The sequence below is a fragment of the Orycteropus afer genome, unplaced genomic scaffold, assembly GCF_000298275.1.
Source record: "Orycteropus afer afer isolate SDZICR_OR568_19922 unplaced genomic scaffold, OryAfe1.0 scaffold00271, whole genome shotgun sequence".
Classification (NCBI taxonomy): Eukaryota; Metazoa; Chordata; class Mammalia; order Tubulidentata; family Orycteropodidae; genus Orycteropus; species Orycteropus afer.
Genome location: NW_006921858.1, coordinates 1,839,909 through 1,856,990, shown reverse-complemented (window position 1 = coordinate 1,856,990; position 17,082 = coordinate 1,839,909).

The following is a 17,082-nucleotide window of genomic DNA, read 5'->3' as shown; positions in this document are numbered from 1 at the left end:
TACTGATGAAGATTGAGGAATGCAGTCTGCAGTATGGATTACATCTCAATATAAAGAAGACAAAAATCCTCACAACTGGACCAATGAGCAGCATCACGATAAATGGAGAAAAGATTGATGTTGTCAAAGAACTCACGTGGCTTGCTTCTGCAATCAAGGCCAATGAAAGCAGCAGTCAGGACATTAGATGACGTGTAGCACTGGGTAGGTCAGCTGTGAAGGAACTCTTTCAAGTGCTGAGGAGCAAGGATGTCTCCTTGAGGACTAAGGTGCGCCTGACACAGGCCATGATATTTCCAATTGCCTCGTATGCTTGTGAGAGCTGGACAATGAATAAGGAAGAGAGAAGAAAGAGATGATGCTTTTGAGTTCTGGTGCTGGCAAAGAATGCTGAAGGTACCATGGACTGCCAAAAGAACTAACAGATCTGTCCTGAAAGAAGTGCAGCTGAGATGCTCCTTGGAAGCGAGGATGGCCAGACTTCATCTCACCCACTTTGGTCATGTTGTCAGATGGGACCGACCATTACCTAGATAGGGATGTCATGCTTGGTAAGGTGGAGGGCCGACGAAAGAGGGGAAGGCCTTTGACAAGATGGGTTGACACGGTGGCTGCAACAATGGGCTCAATATAGCAAGGATCATGGAGCTGGTGTGGGATCGGTTGGTGTTTCGTTCTGCTGTGCGTGGGGTCGCTATGAGTTGGAAGTGACTTGATGGCACCTAACAACAATAACAACTAATTAAAACTGTATAAATATATTACCAAGGAGCTCTGGTGGTGCAATGCCTAAGGCATGTCATTGCTAACCAGAAGGTTGGGAGATTGAATCCACCAGCCATTCCATAGAAGGAAGATCAGGTAATCTGCTTTTGTAATATTTACTGCCTTGGAAACCCAATGGAGATTGCTATGAGTTGGAATCAACTCAATGACAGTGGGTTTGGTTTTTTTGGCTTAGATATATTACTGCCTCCTAAATTTATTTACATTTAAAAATAAAAAGTCTTGGGACAAAAGCCTATTCTCCTAAGAAATTGTTCATCACTGTTCAGGTACACAGGCAGAATCAATGGAGGTGTCACTTCTAACAGTAACATCAGTTACCAACCCTTGAATATTTATCACATGCCAAGCTCTGGGCTATGTGCCTTTTAAAATTATGTAAAAGCACCATTAGGACCTTAGGAAAAACCAACCCAAACTAGTTGTCACCAGGTTATCTCTGACTCCTGGCAATCCCATATGTGCTAGAGTAGAACTGTCAGTGGCTGATATTTGGAAAGTACATGTACAGATCTTTCTTCCAAGGTGCCCCTGGGTGCACTTGAACCTTCAACATTTGGATTAGTAGCCAAGCATGTTAACTATTTATGCTACCAAGGGACTCTAGGACATTATGAGGCAGGTATTATTATTTCTGTTTACATGGATGAGAATATAGAGGCTCAGGAATGTTAAGTAGGCTGCTTAGGTCACACAGCTAATAATGAAATTTGGCCAAGAACTTAACACTTTAATATCTTTTAGCAAGAGATTGTTTTTCAACAGTGAAGTCAAACTATAGGAACTCACCTGTTTTCAAGGCTTACCTTTTGGCTTTCTTTTCATGAAAATATGTTCCATGACCATTTTAGTGAATTTATTCTATCTTGGTTTGTAATACTTAGAAACTTTAAGGAATTGCAGAGGGAAGGGAGAAGGTCAGCTTCAGGTTCCTATAATATTTTCTCATCACTTCTTGGCTACATCTTAGATCTTTGACCCAAGCCTACCTTTTTCTGGCTATGTATAGCAGATTCAACTGGGAACTTTAAATATTTGTTTTATTTTGTTTGAGAAAGAAGCCCCAGCAAGAATGTTTATTCTGACTTGTGTTTACTTTATACTAATACAGTTAAATTTGACCTCTTGGGATCTTATTACAATAGTCTTTGTCAAGCTTGTTTCTTCTCCATCAGTACCATGACTTGCTGTAGTGGTGCTTCCTTGTGGTTGTTTCCTATTTTTCTGTTCAGTTTAGTGTCATCTTAAGATTTTCATTTTCTTTCCTTCTCTCTGGCTAGTCTGGGACATGGGGACAGAGTTAGTCCTGGCTAAAGTTTCGAAATTAGAGTGTTCTTACTGCAGGACATTCTCATGTCAGAGCTGAGTAAATGCCAAGGATTGGCAATGGCTCTTTCCTTGAACCCTTCAATATGCCCTACCTGAACCAACACCCTCAGTTCTTCTAAGAGTGGCCAGTCTCTGTCAGTTAATTGGACCTGACTCTCAAGAAGGCTGGCAAGATTGATGGATAACTTAATATTCTTAGGAATATTTACATCTTAAAATAAAGCGAATGCATCACAATAAATGAACTTCTAATTAATAGAAGTTGAGTCCAAACAATAATGACTAAGAAGGGTTTTAGTCAGGATTTTATTACTTTACATTCAATTACTGTAATTTCAAATCCAGAATCTCTATTGGATTCTTTTAAAAATAATTTCTATCATTTTATTTATATTTTCTATTGATAAGACATTGCTCTCATACTTTACTTTAGTTCTTTAGGTAATGTTTCCTTTAATGCTTTGAATATGTTTAAAACAACTGATTTTAAATTTTCATGTAATGAGTTCAATCTCTGGGCATCTTCAGGGATAATTGCTATTGATGGCTTTTTTCCTTCCCGTATATAGGCTATATATTCTTGTTTCTTTGCATGCATTGTAATTTTTTTCCCTGAAACCACATATTTTAAATAATATATTATGCTAACTCTGAAAATAAGATTGTCTTTCCCTCCCAAGAGTCTGTTACTTTTTTTTTTTTTTTTAAATAGTCATTTGTTTAGTGACTTTTCTGAACTAACTCTGTAAACTCTGTATTCTTTGTTGTGTCTAGACACTGAAGTCTCTGCTTGGTTAGCTTAGTGGTCAGATAATGATTGGACAGAAATTTCCTTCAACTCTAAAAACAAACAAAAAACCTTAACTGCCATTGAGTTGATTCTGACTCATAGTGAGCCTGTAAATCTTTATAGAAGTGGACTGCCTCATCTTTCTCCCATTGAGCAACTGGTGTGTTAGAACCACTGACCTTCTGGTTAGTAGCCAAAGGCCTTAACCACTGTGCTACCAGAGCTCCTTGCCTTAAACTCAGGAACCAATAAGTCTTTCAGGCTTTGCCAAGTTATTCTGGGTGCATGTCAGGGCATGCCTTCAAAACTCAGTCAGGCAGCTGACAACTCTGCCTCTTAGCCTTCACTTTCTGTTTTCTCAGAGCCATAAGGTCACCCAGAGATGAGAGTTTAGGTCCTTCTCAGATGTTGCCTCAGCACACACTTCTGGACCTGTGCATGGTCTTCTACATTCCCAGGAAGATGTCAGAGCTGTATAAAGCCCCTCCGGACATCTGATTGCCCAGATTTTCCTTTTAAGCTTTCTGGTTGTTGTTGTTGTTTTTGTTATGTGCCGTCAAGTCGGACCCGACTCATAGCAACCCCTCCTTGGTTTTCCGAGGCAGTATCACTACGGAAGTAGATTGCCCAATCTTCCTTCCAAGGAGTGGCTGGTTAGCAGTCAAATGCCTTAGGCACTACGCCACCAGAGCTCCTTACGTTTGGTTGCATTTGATTAACCACAATTTATTTCTCTCTGTGGCCAATGTTATTCAACAACAAAAAATATCCCTTCTTCTTGCATATAGAGGAGTCCCAGTGCATGCTCTCTGAATATATGCTAACATTGTTTTCCCTAAAAAGACATTTCATTGAAATCTGACTCATAAGAAACCATAGACGTACACTGTGGAGACCTGCCTTCTTTGACTCTATCACTGGCCCAAAGTCACATTGCCCAGATCCTCCGAAGCCAGGCTCTTTTCTGCAGTGTGACCTAACTCAGTTTTTCCATTTCTTCATGTGTAAACTAGGACAAAAATAATTGCCACCAATCTACCTACCTTTGGCTATGTTGTTTGGGCAGTGTTGTTTTTGTATTTGAGCTTAACTATTCCAGAGCAGCATATGATTTTTATAATTCTCTTTTTCATCTAGGGAGATTTTATTGTCCCAAATCTGCTCACTACTTTGTCTTCCCCACTGCATATGAAATCTTCAGCAGATTTATTTTATCATGTCTGTGCCATTTGTTAAGTAGCACTATGTTCCACACTCCCTTCCTTCCAAATGCCAGACAGAAGTATAAGCTCACATTTACACATCATCTGACTCTCTTTCAGCATTTTGAATATTTAAATATATGTAGTCCCATTTATTTTCTATTAGATCACTACTGAGGTGGTAAATAATGCTATGCATAAATAACAGGGCAAGTTGAATAAGACAAAATCATTTCAGACTTCTTTCTTACTAATGGGTAGCTATGACTACAAGCTGAATATATAGTCATCAAAGAAAAAACTTTCTGCCTTGCACATATATGTAAGTCTAAATATGTGAGGTTTAAATTCCCCATTTAAGTATCTGTCATTTAGTGCCAGTTAGCCTAATGTCCTGGCCTGAGCTTGTAGCATCATGGGGAGGTAGTCTAAGGGAATGGTATGTGGATCAGCTGAGAGAATGGGTCATGAGAGAGCTAAATGAGAAAGAAGCAGGAGTTTTCAGATTCCTAAATTGAAGCATATGGGGACAGCAGTGGTTCAGTGTTAGAATTCTCGACTTCCATGAGGGAGATGCAGCCAATGCACATCATACACAGCTGCCACCCATCTATCAGCAGAACTTGCATGTTGCTATGATGCTAAGATGGACTAAGAAGAAAGCCCTACTAGTTTACTTCTGAAAACCAGCTAATGAGAACCCTACAGATAACATAGTCCAATTATCAAATAACCATGCTTATGGGAATGGTGCAGGACTGGGCATCTTTCAGTTTGTTGTGCATGGGCTCACCATGAGCCAGGGTCTGGGTTGATTCGAAGGCAGCTAATAACAACAACAAGCTGAAGCACAGAGCTTGAGAGACAACAGTAGGGGGACTACAGCCAAATGACAAAGGTCAAAGAACTCTTTGACTTTGGTTTAGCAGCAAGAACAGAAGGTCAAAGAATTTGCAGAGAACTCTTTTGCCTCTCAGCAAGGGCAGTCCTCCAGCCAGCCTGGGCCTATCTATCCAGTCAGTTCAGTTTAAGGAAACCTTGCTATTCAATGACAAATCTCCCTTGCTATATTGTTTTTTTTTTCCCCAATAATGGCATTTGCACTGGCAAATGGCATGGGTTTTAAAGTGAGGTAAGGTGGTGCGTGTAGGGGAAGAGTCCAACACTAGTTTGAAGCTTGGATCTTATTCTAGTTACCTAGTGCCACTCTGACAAGAATATACCACAAATGGGATGGCCTTAACAAACAGGAGTTTATTCTCTTATAGTTCAGGAGGCTGGAAGTCTGAGTTCAAAGTGCCTGGGTCTAGGGGCCATGTGAAAGCCCCTCGATCTGGGGTTTCAGCTCTGCCTCTTGCTCCTGGCCCACTGAAGCTAGTGGCATCTCTATACTCAGGCAGCTACTGGCTGCTGAGGCTAACAAGCCCAACGTTGACAAATAAAATGACACAGTCATGATGTTATCAAACCACATGACAGGCCATTAATTCAAGTCCATTGTAAATCCCAAGGTTGGCAGAGCATGGCAGGCTGCTGAACAATGACATGGTTACATGCAGGGTCCAAGCATGCCATAAGCTGGAGACCATTCCTATAGCTGTTTCTTATATATGGGAAGCAGGCCACATACCCAAAGCAGCTACTCAGCTGCTCCAGTAGAGTCCACGATGGAGTTAATTACCAATCTCACCATGAGGAATAACTACATTCAGCTTCCCAGCCACTCAACCAGGCCCAGCCAAGTTGACACACAAACATAACCACCACAGATCCATACTCTCCTTTTTTCTATAGTCACTGACTGAGAGACAATGAGATGAGGGGCCCTAGTTACTGAGGATCTGTTGTTGACAATCACAGTGAACTACAGGTGATGAATAGTTCATCATGCTATCTTGGGGCAATTTCCTGTTTAATACTTGCCTAGTTAGCTTTCTGCAAGAAAAATGTAAAGTTTCAACATGTGAATGAGAATTACCTATTACATTTTAGGCAAGGTGTGTGGGGGATGTTTTTTTGTTGCTGCCTTCCCATCACCCTCCCCTCCTTTTTTCCCCCACAATTTTGCACATATGCTTCTCCTCTCCTGGGCTCCCCAGGTTAGCACCTGACTAGCCTGCCTGCATGAGATCAATGGCCTTCCTATACCTGTATCTTGCCTCCTGACTTAATTCACCTTTTCTATGACTCCTTGCATAGCTTCCTTCTTCAGCTTTTGTAGTGATGGTTTCTGATAGACTGACATTGGTAATAAATTAATATTTATTCTCCAAATTTGCACTTTGAAGCAGGATTCCTACAAATAAAATGCTTTAATTCATAGGAAAAAAATTGTGGCAGAAATTAAAAGATCTTGGTAGTGCAATAGACTCCAAGTGCTGTACATTACAGTTTTCGGAGGCTATCCTAATTAGGAAATATGCAACCTATGTAGGGATTGGTCTTCCTTAGGCATAATTTTCTCCTCTGTTTTATTATGAAATGTTTGAAACACACTAGAAAATATATATAACATGTTCTACATGGTTATATACTACATGTAACAACAACAGAGTAGGAGACATAAAACTTTATATTAATACTTAGCAAGGGTCTGCTAACTTTTTCTAAAAGATCAGGTAGTAAAATTTTGGGCTTTATGGACTATATAGGTCTCTGCTCAACTCTGCCTTTGTAGTGGGAAGGCAACCACAGATAACAGATAAGTGAATGGATATGCTCCAATAAAACTTTATAAAAATACCAACCCTTTGTTTTAGGGCTCTCTGTATATACGTTCCTTCTGATTCTATTACCCTGCCTCCTTCTAGGAGTAACTCCAGCCAGATTATTGCATATATTATTTCATTGCCTTTCTTTACAGTTTTACCACATATGTATGTATGCCTAAATGATGTATCATTGAGTATTACACATTTTTGAGCCCTAAATAAGTGATATTATACTCTACATATCTTCTGTGACTTGTTATTTTCCCTTGAATGCTATGTCTTGGAGTTCATCTATGTTGATGTGAATAGTTGGACATCATTCATTTTCATTGATATATACTATTATTTTGTATGAATATTCCTTATTTATTTTCTCTTTCTTCTGTGGATGGACATTAGGGTTATTTCCAGAGTTTTGCAAACCACATTGCTTCAAACATTCTTTTACCATGTCTCTAGGTGCACACAAGCATGATTTTTCTCTGGTTATAAACTTAGAACTGCAGTTGTGAGATCAAAGGAAACATACCTCCTCATTTTCACTAGATAATCCCATATCATTTTCCAAAGTAGTTGAATCAATTTATGTTTCTACCAGTGGTAATATATAAGGGTTCTATTGATCCACATATTTTCCAACACTTCACATTTTCAGGCTTCTTAATTTTGCAAACTTGTGGATATCAAATGCCCTCTCACTGTTGGCTTTAAGTCACATTTCCTGATTAGTAATGAGATTGGAGCTCTGGTAGCTTAGTGCCTAAAGCACTTGACTGCTAACCAGAAGGCTGGCGGTTCAAACCCACCAGTCACTCCTCGGAAGGAAGATGGGGCAATCTACTTCCATAGTGATACTGCCTCGGAAACCCAAGGAGGGGTCGCTATGAGTCAGGTCTGACTCGACGGCACATAACAACAATAACAACAACAACAGTGAGATTGAAAATATTTTGATATGCTTATTAGCCATTTGTATATAGTTCTTTGTGAATGTGAGTATAAAGCCTTTGCCTATTTTTCCAACTGGGTTATCTTTTTTGTTATTGATCTGTAGGAGTTATTTATGGGAGCTCTGGTGGTGTAGTGCCTAAGGCATTTGACTGCTAACCAGAAGGCTGGTGGTTCAAACCCACCAGCCACTCCTTGGAAGGAAGGTTGGGCAATCTACTTCCGTAGAGATGCTGCCTCAGAAACCTGTTCATAACATTATACTGTGTCAAAGATTTCATCATTAACATTTTCTATCAATTTGGGTCTTATCTTTTTGCTTTTTAAAAGAGTTTTATTGTTTTTTAGTGAAGAGAAGTTCTTAATGTTAATGAAGTCACATTTATTCATTATTTTCTTTTATGATTAGTTCATCTATGTCTGGTTGAAGGAATCCTTCTCTATCGTGAGATCGTGAAGATTATCTTGTGCATTTTCTTAAACTTTTGCCTTTCACATTTTTCATTGACCTACCCTTAATTCATTTTTGTGAATGGTGTATTAGGTTCCAATTTAATTTTCCATATGAGAAACCAAATGGTCTTGTTACCATTTTTTGAATAGTCAATAATTTTCCTATGAACTTGATTCTGTTATATTGTTCTTTTTCTACCTTTTGTGGGTAAGGCATTTGACTGTTAACCAGAAGGTGAGTAGTTCAACCCCACCAGCCACTCTGCAGAAGGAAGATGGGGCAATCTACTTTCATAAAGATTTATAGCCTCAGAAACCCAATGGGGATTGCTATGTGTTGGAATTGACTGGATGGCAGTGAGGTTGTTTTTTTTTTTTTTTTTTTTTTTTTTTGGGGGGGTGGTGGTTATGTTTTGTGACCTTTTTTAGTATTCTCAGTTCTGTCCATGAGGAGCTCTGGTGGCACAGGGGTTAAGGCATTTCGCTGCTAATCAAAAGGTTGGCCATTTGAACCTACCAGCCACTCTGTGGAAGAAAGATAAAGTAGTCTGTTTCTGCAAAGATGTACAGCCATGGAAATGCTATGGGGGCAGTTCTACCCTGTCCTATAGGGTCATTGTGAGTTGGAATCAACTTGATGGTAGTTTTTTTTGTTGTTGTTATTTTGTCCATTGGTCAATTTGTCTTTTCTTGAGAAATATCACACTACTTTAATAACTATAGCATGATAATAAATCTTTACACCTGTGAGGAAAATAACCCCACTTTGCTTTTCTTCAGGAATATCTTAACTATTCTTGGCCCTTTTTTCTTCCATATTAATAGGGTTCTATGGCATACTTTCTTCCCTGAAGGTGTTGCAATGTCCCAAGGGCATCATGTGGGCTTTGCCAAACTTTTGGAACCTAAGCCACTGCTTTATTTCCTGTACCCATGATTGTTTTATATGCTTATCCTGAAGGAGTTAGTATAGTTGGGCATAATGGAAATTTTAAAGGTATGTCTTCCTTTGCTCACTCTTAAGTTTCCCCAATAAAACCTATTTCTAAACCAGTATCTAGGAGATTGTAGATTTCAACCTAAGTCCTGTTGCTCAACAGTATGCTATCAGGTAAAGGATTCCCTTCCATTTCCAATTTATTAAGACTTTAATTGCAAATGAAAGTTAATTTTATTAAATGCTTTTCTACATCTATGGAAATGATCATGGGACTTTTCTCCTTTAACCTGATAATGAACATATAAATGGATTTTCTAATGATAAATCCACCATGCATTAAAGGGATAAAGCCTGACTTGGTCACATATTGTTGGGTTCAGTTTGCTAGTAGTGATTTTAGACACTGTTAGATTAGATTTGCTAACGGCTTGCTAAAAAAGAATTTTGTATTTGTAATCATGAGAGAGATTAGGATGTGATTTTCCTTTCTCTTACTGTCCTTGTTTGTTTTTTGTATAAGAGTAAAGGCATATCTTATTTTATTGTGCTTCACTCTTGTACTTTGCAGATATTGCATTTTTTACAAATTGAAGTTTTGTGGTAATCTGCATTGAGCAAGTATTGGTGCCATTTTTCTAACAGCATGTGCTCACTTTGTGTCTCTGTGTCACATTTTGGTAATTTTCATATTATTTGAAACCTTTTCATAATGCTATTACACACTTAATAGATTATAGTGTTTTGGTTATCTAGTGGTGCTCTAACAGAAATACCACAAATGGGATGGCTTTAACAAACAGGAGTTTATTTTCTTACAATTTTGGAGGCTAGAAGTCTGAGTTCAAAGTGCCGGGCTCTAGGGGTTTTGTGAAAGTCCCTTGACCCTGGCTTCAGCGCTGCTTCTGGCTCCCGGCCCACTGAAGTTGAAGGCTTTCTTCACTCAGGCAGCTGCTGGCTCCTGAGGCTGACAAACCCAAAGTCAATAAGTAAAAAGGCATAGTCCTTATGTTACCACACCACATGACAGGCCATTAATTCAAATCCATTGAAAGTCCAAAGATCAGCATAGCATGGTATGCTGCTGAATGAAGACTCAGCTACATGCAGGGTTCAAGTGTGCCAAAAAGCCAGAGACTGTTTCAAAGTCTTCTCCTTATATAGAGGAAGCAGATCAGCTGCTCACAGTAGATTCCATCATGGAGTTGATTACCAGTCTCATCGTGGGGAATACTACATCCAGCTGCCCAGCGAAGTTGACATACAGCCTTAACTACCACATTAAATGTAAACAAAACTCATATGCACTAAGAAACAAAAAAAAATTCATATGACTTACTTTATTAAATATTTGCTTTATTGCTATGGTCTGGAACGGAACCTGTAACATCTTTGAGGTATGCCTGTATATGCCACATAAAATATATTAGGGAATGTTCATCTTTAAATGTATTCTATGAAAGTTGTCAATGTTGTTAGGTGCTGTTGAGTCATCTCTTACTCATAACAACCTTATGTACAATAGAACAAAACACTGCGCAGTCCTGTGCCAGCCTCACAATCCTTGCCATACCTGAACCCATCATTGTAACCACTATGTCAGTCCATCTTGAGGGACTTCCCCTTTATCATTGACCCTCCACTTTACCAAGCATGATGTCCTCTTCCAGAGAATGGTCCCTTCTGACAACATGACCAAAGTAGGTGAGATGAAGTCTGGCCATTCTTGCTTCCAAGGAGCACTCTGGCTGTGCTTCTTCCAGGACAGATATGCTATGGAAGAGTTTGTGTAACATTGGGTTTATATTCAAGTCTTTGCTAGACCTCTCCTATAAAACTCTTCTTGTGTTTCATTTTTTAAAAAATTTGGTGGGAAAATTTTAAACTACTAGCTCCATTTCTTTAGTAGATACACGTTTATTTTAATATTGCTATATCACTCCTCAGAAGGAAGATTGGGCAATCTACTTCCGTAATGATACCACCTTGGAAATCCGAGGGGGGTTTGCTATGAGTCAGATCCAACTCAATGGCATTTAGTTAATTTTTTGTTTTTGTTTTTTTATACATAAATTAAGAAGCGTTGGTGGTGCAGTGATTAAGGCCCTCAGTTGTTCGAAACTACCTGTTGCTCTGTGGGAGAAAGATGTAATAGTCTGCTTCTGTGAAGATTTACAATATCCTATAGGGTTGCTATGAGTGAGAATCGACTCAATGGCAATGGGTTTTCGTTTGATTATCCATAAATTTCTGAACATTCTCACACACAAATCATTCATTAATTATTTTTCTATTGTTGTAGTTATTTAAATCTTTTTAACTGCCCTTCATATCCCTGAAGTGAAGAAAACATATTCATATTTTATAAGATGGCTATTTTACTCCACTGCGTCAAGAGGAAGAGTTTACATACCTTCCAAATTTTTAATGGAAAGAAATCAAGATCAAATTTGTATATTTTAAACCACTGGGAAGTCTGGTGGTTCAAACCCACCAGCCACTCCTCAGAAGGAAGATGGGGCAATCTACTTCCATAGTGATCCTGGATTGGAAACACAAGGAGGGGTCGCTATGAGTTGGATCTGACTCGATGGCAGTGAGTTTTATTTTTTTGGTTTTGGAACAGAATTGAGATTCCAGAAATGAATTTGTACATCTATGACCAATCAATTTTTGACAAGGGTGCCAAGTTTATTCAATGAGGGAAAAATAGTCTCTTCAACAAATGGTGCTGTGACAATTGCATCTCTATGTGCAAAGAATGAAGTTGGGCCATGCCTCACACCATATATGAAAAATAACTCAAAATAGCTCAATGGCATAAATATAAGGACTAAAACCATAAAATTCTTGGAAGAAAATATAGGAGTAAAGTTTCAAGACCTTGTTTTTGACATTGAATTCTTAGAATTATGTAATTCTTAGATATGACAAAAAAGCATGAACAACAAAAATCAAAATAGAAAAATTATATTGCATCAGAATTAAAACCTTTTTGTGCATCAAGAATTTAAGAAGGAAGTGAAGAGACAACCTACAGAATAGGAGAAAATATTTTGGAACCATATATCTGATAAGGGTTTAATATCCAGAACATATAAAGAATTCCTATAATGCAACAACAAAAAATAAACAACCCAATTAAAAACTGGGCAAAGGTCTTGAATATATATTTCTCCAAAAAAGATATACACGTGGATAATAAGTACATGAAAAGATGCTGAACACCATTGTATTGTTGTTGTTGTTGTTATGTGCCATCAAGTTGACCCTGACTCATAGCGATCCCTCCTTGGGTTTCTGAGGCAGTATCACTACAGAAGTAGAATTGCCCAACCTTCCCATTAAAAAAAAAAGCAAACAACCTCACTGCTGTCAAGTCAGATCCGACTCATAGCAACCCTTCCTTAGGTTTCCAAGGCAGTATCACTGCAGAAGTAGATTGCTCAATCTTCCTTCTGAGGAGTGGCTGTTGGGTTTGAACAGCTAGCCCTCTGGTTAGCAGTCAAATGCCTTAGACACTATGCCACCAGCGTTCCTCATTAGCCATTAAGGAAATGCAAATCAAAACCACCATGAGATATCACCTCTCACTCACCGTTGTTGTTAGGTGCCATTGAGTCAGGGCCAACTCATAGCAACCCTATGAAAAATGGAACAAAACACTACATGGTCATGCACCATCCTCACAATCCTTGCTATACTTAAAGCCATTATTGGATTTACTCACTAGGATGGTTATTATTAAAAAAATGGAAAACAGTGAGTATGGGCAAAGATATTGAGAAATTGGAATCTTCATCCATTATAAAATGAGGCAGCCACTGTGGGAAAAAATTTGACAGTTCCTCAACAGTTAAACATAGAATTACCATATGACCCAGCAAGTTCACTCTTAGTTACATACCCTAAAATCTTGAGTACAGGTACTCAAACAGATACTTGTACACCAGTGTTAATTGCAGCATTAATCATAATACCCAAAAGACTGAAATAATCCAACTATCTATCAACTAATGAATTGTTGTTGTTGTTGTTATGTGCCATTGAGTTGTCCCAGACTCATAGCGACCCTTCTTGGGTTTCCAAGGTGGTATCACTACAGAAGTAGATTGCACAACCTTCCTTCCGAGGAGTGGCTGGTGGGTTTGAACCGCCAGCCTTCTGGTTAGCAGTCAAGTGCCTTAGGCACTACGCTACCAGAGCTCCTCCAGCTAATGAATAGATAAACAAAATGTGGTAATACATATAAAACCAAACCAAACCCATTGTTATCAAGTTGAAACTGACTCACAGCAACCCGATAAGACAGCATAGAATTGCCTCATGGGTTCCCAAGGTTGTAAATCTTTGTGGAAGCAGACTGCCTCATCACTCTTCTGTGGAGCAACTGGTGGGTTTGAATGGCCAACATTCTGGTTAGCAGCCCAATGCTTAAACCACAGTGCCACCAGATACAATGGAATATATTTAGTGATAAAAAGAAATGAAGTTCTGATACATGCTACAATATGGATGAACCTTGGAAGCATTATGCTATGTAAGATAAGTCAGACAAAAAAGGACAAAATATGTAATTCCACTTACATGAAATACCTGGAATAGGGAAATGCACAGAGACAGAAGGTAGATTAGTGTTTACCAGAAGCTAGAGGCGTGGAGGAATGAGGATTCATTGCTTAATGAGTACTGAGTTTCTGTTTGGGTTAAAGAAAAAAAATTGAAAATGGATAGTGGTTTTAGTGGCACAACATGGTGAATGTAATTAATGTCAATGAATCGTACACTGAAAATGTACAATTTTATGTTACATATATGTTTCATAACAAAACAAAAATTATATATTTTGAGAAATAGTCTCTCTTTATTACTTAAAAGTTGATTTTTGCTCCTTTTGCTACTTCTCCTTTCACACTACTAATTGTTCTACCTCTAAGAATATATCTGGGGTTAAAAATTATTTTAAATCTGAAAGTTGTTTTATTTTAGCTATTTTTTACCTACTTACAGCTGAGGTACTTCTTTGCAGAAGGTTAGCCCCAAAATCAAAACAGCAAATATCTCGAGTCCTTTAAAATATAATAAATGTAAATAATGGTTTCCCAACCTTGCAAATAAACACTTAAAACTTAGCAAGAAGTAAAGCTGTTCAGATTGTGGGTTTTGTGCAATGAGGACAGAGATTACAAAAGGAAACAATTACCAGGATATTGAATTCTAACTTATTCATACCTTTTAGTGAAAAGGAAAGGAAATGAGAGGACAGGAAAGGAACAGTCAATTTGGGCACAAAAATGTGTTGGAAATTCTTATTTTGGTTTAATATAAATAATTTCCATCTGGGCCAATCTCACAAAGTTTTGTCTCCAGCAAACCCATTTAGGATAGAGCTGTTGGTTCAACCAGATGTTAAGATGTTGACTACTTTCTTCATGTTGGGTACACATAGGACCATACAAGCCAAATATATATATATATATATTTATTTATTTTTATTTTTTTTTTCAAAACAAACTATTTTTGGTAGATTATCTTAGGCACCTTGAACCAAGTAGTGATGTTTGTTTCCAAACATGGAACATGTTTTTACATTAGTTATCTATTGTTGTATAACAAATTATCACAAACTTAGCAACTTGAAATCACTCACATTTATTATCTCAAAGTGTGTGGATCAAGAGACCAGGTATGATTTAGCTGGGCCAACAGTTTCAGAGTCTTTAATGAGGCTGCAGTCACAGTGTGGATGGAGGGTAGGGTTTTACCTGAAAACTTGACTAGGGGAAGATCTTCTTCTAAGCTTTAATGGCCGTTGGCAGGATTCAGTTCTCTGTGTCCTGCCTGATTGAGGGTCTCTGTTTTTTTGCTGACCAGAGATTGCCCTCAATTCCTAGCTGGTGGCTGGAGATGCCTCTCAGTTCCTTGCCACATGGGTCTCCCCTACATGGCCACTCATCACAGTCAGCAAGGGAGAGGGTCTGCTAGCAAGATGGAAGTTACAATCTTATGTAATGTGATCACAGAAGTGACCTCCCATCACCTTTGATATTCTGTTGATAAGAAGCAACTCATGGGTTCTGACCACACTCAAGGGAGAGTGTTACACAAGGGTGAATACCAGGAGGCAAGATGGTTGGGGACCATTTTAGAGTGTCTGCTGTTGTCTCCTTGAATGCCCTTATAAGTTCTGTGGTCCTGTTAGAGACCACTGTCACTTGTTTTGACCTCAACAGTTTGGCTATATGGAATTTTTCTTTTTTATTTTTTTCCTTAAAAGTTTTCAGAGAAAAGATAAGTTTACTGAGAAAGAATTTGTGGATTTGTTTGTGTTTCTGATCTTTTAAATTAATATCAGGTCCCTGCTATATTAAAATGAAATGGAGTCTCAACTCCCTCTGGTACATAACTAGCCATATTTACTAGTCATTGACCTCTCCTCTTCTCTAGTCTCTTTTAGCTTTTGATTTTGGAAGTAAACAATTGTGGAATGATAGATCTTGAATACTGAGATATCATGTAGTCTGCAATTTCCCACAAAAAGGAACACTAATTCTTTAAGAAGTTAATAGAGTTAAAAACAGTGAAATTTGATATAAAGTTTATTCTAAGCAGTTATTCTATATACACATACCCACTGCCATGGAGTCTATTCCAACTCATAGTGACCCTAAAGGACAGAGTAGAATTGCCTGCACAAGGTTTTACAGAAGCAGACTGCCACATCTTTTCCCTACTGGTGAGTTCAAACCACTTACCTTTTCATTAGCAGCTGAATGTTTTAACGACTGTACCACCAGAGCTCCTTTCTATGTGCATATAGGCAGATCATTTGATTCAGAAAAAGCAAATGGCTCAACGATGCTAAATAAAATGAGGTTTATAAAGAGAAGAGGGAGAAATATAGATCAACTGCTGGTTAATCATAACATGATTGAATCCTGCCCTTTGCCTTTTACTGAGATCAACTTGTATCAGGTCACAGGATGGTCTCTGGTCCTTCACCTAGCCATATCATTTGAAATTCACAGGAAAAGGAAAGGATTTGCAACTTCAGATCAGAAAACAAAGCAAAAACTGTTGGAAGGAGTAGTTTTGGTCAAGAATTTCTTTAGAATGAATATTTGGTTTGATGAGTAAGAAAAGTTCAGAATCAAAAGCAAGATATCTGCAATCAAACTCTTTGACAACAGGTGCTGTGAGGGAAAAGTTTTCTGTGCTTAAAACATTTGGAGAAGATTGGTTAAAAAATGTTAACCAAATTTCCTCGCTGTATGTCTTCCTGTTCCAGCACCTGTCAGGACTAGCCACATTTCACATGCTGCATGCAGGTGCTCTGGTGGCGTAGTGCCTAAGGCATTTGACTGCTAACCAGAGGCTGGCATTTCAAACCCACCAGGCACTCCTCAGAAGGAAGATTGGACAATCTACTTCAGTAGAGATACTGCCTTGGAAACCCAAGGAGGGGTTGTGCTATGAGTCGACTTGAAGGCAGTGAGGTTTTTTTTTTTTTTTGGTTATAGACACATGTGACTAATGGCTTTTTTTAATTTAAAATAGAAAAGAAGTTAAACATTACTGATATTTAATATACATGTAACTGGTATATTGAGCTGGCTGGACTCTGGTGTGATCATGAAACTATTTATCTCTTACCTCTGTTTTACAAACCTGCTCTGTCATGTTCCTCTTGCATATCTGGATGATTTTTTTTTTTTTTTTTTTTTTAAGGAGAGGGAAGATCTCTTAGATTTTATAGTCTCTTTTAGGTATTTTTTATCTCACTTTTATTTATTGAAAACATGCACCTTCGGAGTTCTGGCAAGATGGCGGACTAGGCAGAAAGACTGCACAGACCCTCTTCAACAAAGAAAAGGGAAACCAATTAACACAGACACAGAAGATAATCTTGGACCCCTGAGCCTTGAA